Here is a 6,982-nt window from a genome sequence, read left to right as displayed (position 1 = left end):
ATGAGTTTTAGCATCTGTTATTCACACAATGTAATAGATCAGTGTTTTTTCAACCTTTTTTGAGCCAAGAAACACTTTATCCTTGACAAAAAACCTGCGGCACACCAGCATCCAAAAATTAAAAAAGGAGAAACTCATAGTTTGTATTGATGTACAGTTCCCCCACAGTCTCACATGCATTTTTGTGATAATTGTGGCAGAAAAAGCTGGACGTTGCAGCTAGAAGTTGCAATAAAAGTTATGTTAGTTTTCCGTGATAATTTTCAACTGAATTATTTGACATTTTACCCTGGTAGTTGTTTTTTCCTCCAGTTTATCAACATGCTATTTCATGTAACCTCACAAAAAACCAAACAGGTTCTTTCTAAACAGAGATTTTTATTTTTTTATATTATAATATTTATTTCAATGTTAGTGCAAAGGCAACTGCAATTGTTTGAACAATTATATGATCACAATATGTTTGATAAAAAGACAAACATTATATTTATGTTTTTTATAGCTACACAAAAAGTGAAAATGTTGAAGTTTTAATAGTTTTTCTTTTATCTTTATCAAAGATGAAGTCTTTGAAAACTTTAACAAATTTGTTTTATTACTTTTTAGAAGTTGACATTGTTTCAAATGTGGTTTAATTATGTCTGTTGGCCACTTCACCCTAATCCTGTTTCTTAAATGTTATTACTGTAATGCTTTCTTTTACAGTACAGTTCTTACAGTGTACTTAAGTGATATTGACGTGGTACTTATTGTGTAACTACTGGGTACTTACAGGGTATTTACATGGTACTTTCTATGGAATTTACTGGGTACTTACAGGGTGTTTACATGGTACTTTTTTGTGTCTACTCGGTACTTACATGGTATCTGCTGGGTATTTATGGGGTACTATTTGGTTCATACTTATGTGGTACATACTGGGTATTTATAAGATAGTTACTGGGTATTTACATGTTTCGCAAAGGTGTCTTTTGTGATACTTACCACGTGTAAGAACAAGGTAAGTACAAATAAAGTACTGCACTTATGTGTTTCATGGTATTTACCATGAGTTTACCACAGAAACTACCCCTTAAGTACAATGAAACTGGGCTGTAAAAGAAAGTCAGCCCTATTTCCACTCAACAACACGGTACTTTCAGTAGTAAATGCTGGGTATGTTCACGTATTACCTTCCTGTACAGTGAAAAAAGTAAACCATTGCTGTCATCAGTTTGATGCGTTTCTACTCATTGCATTAATATAAAAATTTTAATTTACTCTCTTGAACTCAATTTTTATAAGTTATGCAATGTGTCTTTGTTTTTTTTTTACTTTACTTTAATGTAAATGATAACAGGGTACAAAAGTAAAATTTTTTCGTTTTGTGAAAGCACAATTATTAGGTTGAGTTTGATGTGCGCATGCGCACTAAATGAAATGCAAATTTGGCGGGCAGTATTTCTGCCATAATCTGAACTGCTTCTCAGAGCGACAACTCGACAAGTAAGGTAAAACAACATCAACAAAAATTATTGTATATTAATTAGTTCAGTCGTTTTCTCCTTGTACATTTAAATGAGGATTTCCTTCACTGCCTGGACACAATTTTCAGACGACGTTAGTCGGTCCCCAACCCCCAGCAGCAGTAAGTTTGTTTGGAAAGGAGGAACTAACCGCCGCCCGGAGACCGACAGCAGCAGCTTAAAGGTAAGTTATTACCTCTAATAAGACAAAAGCACTAATTTAAATACAGTCGGCAGTTTTCGAAGCTTGCATTGGTTTGAGTTTTCCCCAAGAATTTTAAGCTTTTACACTTTCTGCTGCAAATTCAACTTTAGCTGCTGTGCAGTTAAGCTAGTGCAGTTAAGCTAACATTTAGCACTAACAGTGAGGCTCTCATGCCGTATATTTTTTGCGACTGGTGAATTTACTTTAATAGGGAGTACAAATCGATGCAACACTGCTATCAAACGCTGTTTGTGGTGTATTTGCTGTCGAATGTTATTTACTACAGGAAAACACCTATGCACCGTGTTACGTTATGTTACACCGGATATTTGAATTTAACAGGGACAACTGCTCTCCCCGAACCGACCGTTCACGCATGCGTGAATATTACGTCACTTGACAAAGTATGTCGTCGGAGGTTAATAATAATAAACCTATTAAATTTTTTATAATGATTGAACAAAAAAAGAGTTTATGGGATACGGCAGCAGGATCCTTAACACTCAACACAGACACATTTTTAATGTCAAAAGCGGCTGCAGGAGCTTGTTACACTTCCCAGTTTTTCCCTGTTGTCAACATTCAAAAAATAAAAATAATCAGAGAGAATGACTCCAAGCTGTGTGGCTGTCATTATCGTGTATGATCATTGAGATTTTCACTGTCTGTAATCATCTGTAATGACTATTTTTATTTATTTTTTCATAAAGACACTCTTCGGTTTCTGCTCTGCATCCTGTCTGGAAGCCTTTGACTAACTTTTGGTAAGTTTTTTTTTTGTTTTGTACAACCTATGCAATTGTGATGAAGGCCCAATCATAACATTGCTCTCCCTACACCCTAAACACCTGTTTGTTTTCCGCAGTTACTCATCGACGTGGAAATGTAAAGACTGTGCCCATACCTATTCAAGACGATCTGAACTCCTAAAACATTACAAACTGGACCATCGTCATCCATGTTCTCTGATTTCATTTTCAGATAAATGCAGACTTCTTGAGAGTTACAACAATTACTTTGGAGGCAAAGTTTTTTGCACAGTTGGACAAACACTCCACCAAACTTCTAGAGGTCATCAGGAGCAATGGAGGGCGTGTGAAAGAGCAGACCACCAACATCTTAGAAGTTCTGGATGAAGGGTCTGTATGACATGAGTGGTCCATAGAGTAGTTGTGTGGTTAAGTGAACTTTTAACTAATGACAAGCTTTCTTTTCAGATTGTTGACATTACCATCAGAGGAGAAGCCATCCTAAAATCTCTGATGATCTGCTTGGGTGAATCTTTTGAGCACCTCATTAAAGAACACCAGGTAAGGTTATCCACCTCTAAACTATGACACTCTTTTATGATGTAGGGAATGGAACATGGCACTGTATGGGTTAGGATCACTGCCAACAAGAAACATATTCATAAAGATAAAGTTGTGCACAAATACTAAGACTTTGTGCACAACTTTGCCAAAAAAAAAATGAATACAACATTTAGTTTGCATTTGACATTTCTGTTTTAAATTTTCTTTGCTTTGAATACAACTTTTGTTTAACAGTTAACAGTAAAAAATATGTTATGGGGTCACAGGCATATGTATCTAATCCCGAAACATTGATAAAGCAAAGTGAGCATACACATTGAGGCTTATTTATTTAACTAAAACAAAATTATACCTTTTAGAGCAACGCGCCAATTGTCATATGTTAATTTTTTTTATGTCTGCAGAACGGTCTGGACAGTGATGCTCCGCAGATTGAAACCATGGCGATCTTTTTCTGTGGGAGAGAGGATCTTCTCCGTCCACCAACAGACATCAAGATAGTGATGGATGGAAAACAGGTTCTGAATGAAGTGCCCTATATTTCAACCGCTTTTCTCATGTTCTTGGAACTGACATATTCACTCAACCTAAAATTTCCCAAAAATCTGCAGTACACTTTTGAATTCATTCAAAAAGTCCTCATGGAGCTTGGTGAGAAAAAGTGTCGCCAAAAGTTTTCAGACTGAACAGCCAGCTTAAGTTAGTGTCAATTAATGTTTTTTTTTTCCCTCACTTAAGTGTATTGGTATTGGGAAACAGTTTTGATGTTTATACATCTTAAAGATGTCATATTTGTAAATTTGGATGTGGATATGTTCATGGAACAATAAATATTGTTTACATGAAGAAATGTGTTCTGAGTCTGTGTACATCAATATATAATTCTAAAGCTTAATTCAGTTAATTAGATTGTGAACCTGACATTTTTATCTGAGACAACTTTAAAAAGTAAATTGCTCAAAGATTAAAAAATGGATTATATCAAGTCGTTTTTTTCAGGTTAGATAAAGTAGAAAATTTCCATTGAGTAAAAAGCAGAACTTATTTATTTTGATTTATAGAAACTCAAAATAATTGCTTTTCTTCACCTCTCAGAATCAGTTTAACCGAAATAAAAAAAAATAGGTTAGGCTAAATTATTCATTTACATTGATACAATGCAAATATATTAGGTGTGACAGATTACTTCAATTTTTTTAAGTTAAACCACTGTTATATTTTTTTCAGTGTACAGTGTACATACACACTGGGCCTTCCAAGCTTACCAAATGAGACAATGCTGACTTGTTGGTAAGGGTAAAGTAACTGCATTGTAAAAACATATTCTGGCCTGATTGCTTCTTGCAACATATGGCAAATTTAAAGACACACAAAAAAAGTGCTTAAAGCCTTCAACAAATATGTTTTTTTATTTAGAATGAAAGCAAAGTGCAATTTTTTTTTCAACTTACATGAGGTAACAAATGTCAACTGAGAAAAATCTTTATTTGTGCAATGTGCCTACTTCAGTTGCATCAATAAATGTTTTTTAAGAGCCTATATGGAAAACTATTTTTTTTTAGCTTTAGTTGTATTATAGTGTTCATTCCTCATGAAAAGAGATCCCAAAGCGTTTTTGTGATCCATTCATGCATTTCAGAGGATTCCTCTAAAAACTTGCGCTCTAAGCACCAACCCCTCCCAATCCACAAAAACAAGTGGGTTCTCACAAACTTATGTAGACATTTGAGGAACCTCCCCTTCCAGGAAGAGTTTGAGCTGCCAGTACCACCCTGAGGCAAACACATAAAAGGCTAGAGAATGTTGTCACAGTTCCCTTCAAAATGCAGTATGTCGCCTAGTCCGTCAGCACCTCATCTGCAATTGAGGCCTTATAAAAACATTTATGAATTGGAAATTTATGCTCATGTTTGCTGTCTTCAATCCTTTGATTGGCACATTTTTAGTTATGACCTGTTAAATTATGTTTTATCACCATAGAGTTGTAATAAATGGTAAATATTCATTTTTAAAACCACCTACATATTTATGAAAATTCTATTGACTAATAATATAACCCAACATTTGTAAATAAATAAAAAATAAACTTCATACATGCAGGCTCAAAATTAACCCCTAAATCCCCAGTTAACTGGTAAAAAAAAACATTGTGAAAACGTTTAGGCTGCCAGAAATAATTATTCAAGTAATGGCCAATCTGAAGTTACTAGCCCCATTAGCATGTTAAAAAGCATTATATTTTTACACCTTTACTAAAATTTAGGTTATAGAATGTCCCCGTATGACTGACTTTTAAAAACGTTTTATAAGGTAGATTCCACCCCCCGCCCTTGTCCCCCGCCTTCATTTGGAAGCGACCCACAGTTGAACTGATTCCCCGCAGCTCTCCCCCTTTTCTTTACACATTTCCAGCAGGAGTGCATGCAGCTGCAGCCAGGGGCGCCAAACCGCTACATGGCGGCACAGTCGCGGTTTTTGTTTTTATTTTTACATCAAGCCCTAAGCCGCGGCCGGTGACCGTTGCCCCCCTTGAAGATGAGGTTTTGCACATGCACAATCGTGGCGGTGCTCCCTGGTCACCTCGCAGCCTGCGCCCTTCACCCCGCACCCCCTCCACTTCTCCTTCTTCACACACATTGGCGTCTTCCTCTCAAAGACAGGAGAGCGCGCAGCTGTGGGGCGGGGGCGCCGCCAGGTTTCAGGCTGTTACAAACTCTGTGATATAAGTAAACCCAGAGTGGTGCATTTTTTTTTTTTTTTACAAGCGCTGATCCGCCGGCGCCGCTCCCCTTCATTTTCTGCCCCGGGCAATTGCCCATATTTCCTGTGCCTAAAACCGCTACTGGGACTACAACGGTTGTAGTCCAAAGTTTATACTGGTCAAAAAAACTTAATCAAACGTCTTTCTCTGTAATATTTGTGGAGGAAGTCAGTAGAAATAACAAAACAGACTGGCGATATCGCAATGAACTCATAAACAAACGGATACGGACACATTGTGGCTTTTCAGCTTTTAATCGCAGCCCATCTTATAGTTTTTATGAACAGATTTGGTTAGAGCCCGGCCTGTTTGGAGTTCTTTGCTTTTCTAGTTTTTCAAAATCTTTTAGAAAGTCTATTTTGGTGTTTAAATATTTATCGCAGAGCTGCTGTATTAAACTGCATTTAACTTATTTATCGTACTAACATTAGGATATACAGTACAGACCAAAGTTTGGACACACTTTCTCATTTAAATGAATGGGAAGGTGTGTCCAAACCTTGGGTTTGTACTGTAATTAAAAATGATTTAAATGATTAAATCTTGTAAACAATCTAATAATAATAACTACTAACTTTTATAGAAGGCACAGCCAGGTATGTTGCACACACTGATTCAGTCATTGTCTAAAGAATAACAGGTTGAATTCATCTTTAAAACCAAAGAAAAAGATTTCTGCAACTTTGTACAAACCTTCAACGTTTTAACAACTTTCAACATTGCTTTGTTTTTTTATTTTCAATTAAATTTTTTAATAGACTTGTGAAATCTTTCATTCTTTCAATATCTCTGTGATTGGAGCAAGTAATGTACCATTTTGTCAACCCTCCAGCTCTTCAGTAATGTTTTTCTTTGCTTCTAAATGTTTCAAGATGTTTTCCTTGAGCCACCAATTCTCCCTTTTGAAATCACAAATTAAAAAAAAATCTAGATGACATTCCTGTATTCTTTGTTGACAGTTTAGACACTACAAACAGTGTGTGTCTTCATTTGTTGCATCAAAAAAGTACTTAAAATTTGTTCTCAGATCACCCATTTATTAAGGTCTTCACTTTTTCTGTTTTATACCACTACAGTTGTGAAAAGTGAGAATGGCGTATATTACCCTTTGGTCATTGTTTATGCTTTTATCTTACCTGGTATAAATAAAAATACATAACTAATTTACTAAGCTGATATACATAATGCAAATAATATG

At 35.7% G+C, this 6,982-nt stretch overlaps 1 long non-coding RNA gene across 2 annotated transcripts; it reads left to right on the top strand.

The window, feature by feature from the left end:
* The first annotated feature begins 1,256 nt into the window (after nt 1-1,256).
* LOC111948327 (uncharacterized) lies at nt 1,257-4,012 on the top strand. Of its 2 annotated transcripts, XR_002874294.2 has the most exons (6): nt 1,257-1,490; nt 1,595-1,689; nt 2,421-2,474; nt 2,692-2,849; nt 2,928-3,020; nt 3,428-4,012. It is a non-coding gene; the product is annotated as an uncharacterized LOC111948327 (long non-coding RNA). The 2 variants fall into 2 exon arrangements; XR_002874293.2 differs by having other exon boundaries at nt 1,269-1,689.
* The last annotated feature ends 2,970 nt before the right edge of the window (nt 4,013-6,982 follow it).

Source organism: Oryzias latipes, chromosome 1, assembly GCF_053564925.1.
Source record: "Oryzias latipes strain Hd-rR chromosome 1, Olatipes_Hd-rR_3.1".
Taxonomy (NCBI): domain Eukaryota; kingdom Metazoa; phylum Chordata; class Actinopteri; order Beloniformes; family Adrianichthyidae; genus Oryzias; species Oryzias latipes.
The sequence above is the reverse complement of the archived record's forward strand: the minus strand, read 5'-3'. Positions and strand labels throughout refer to the sequence as shown.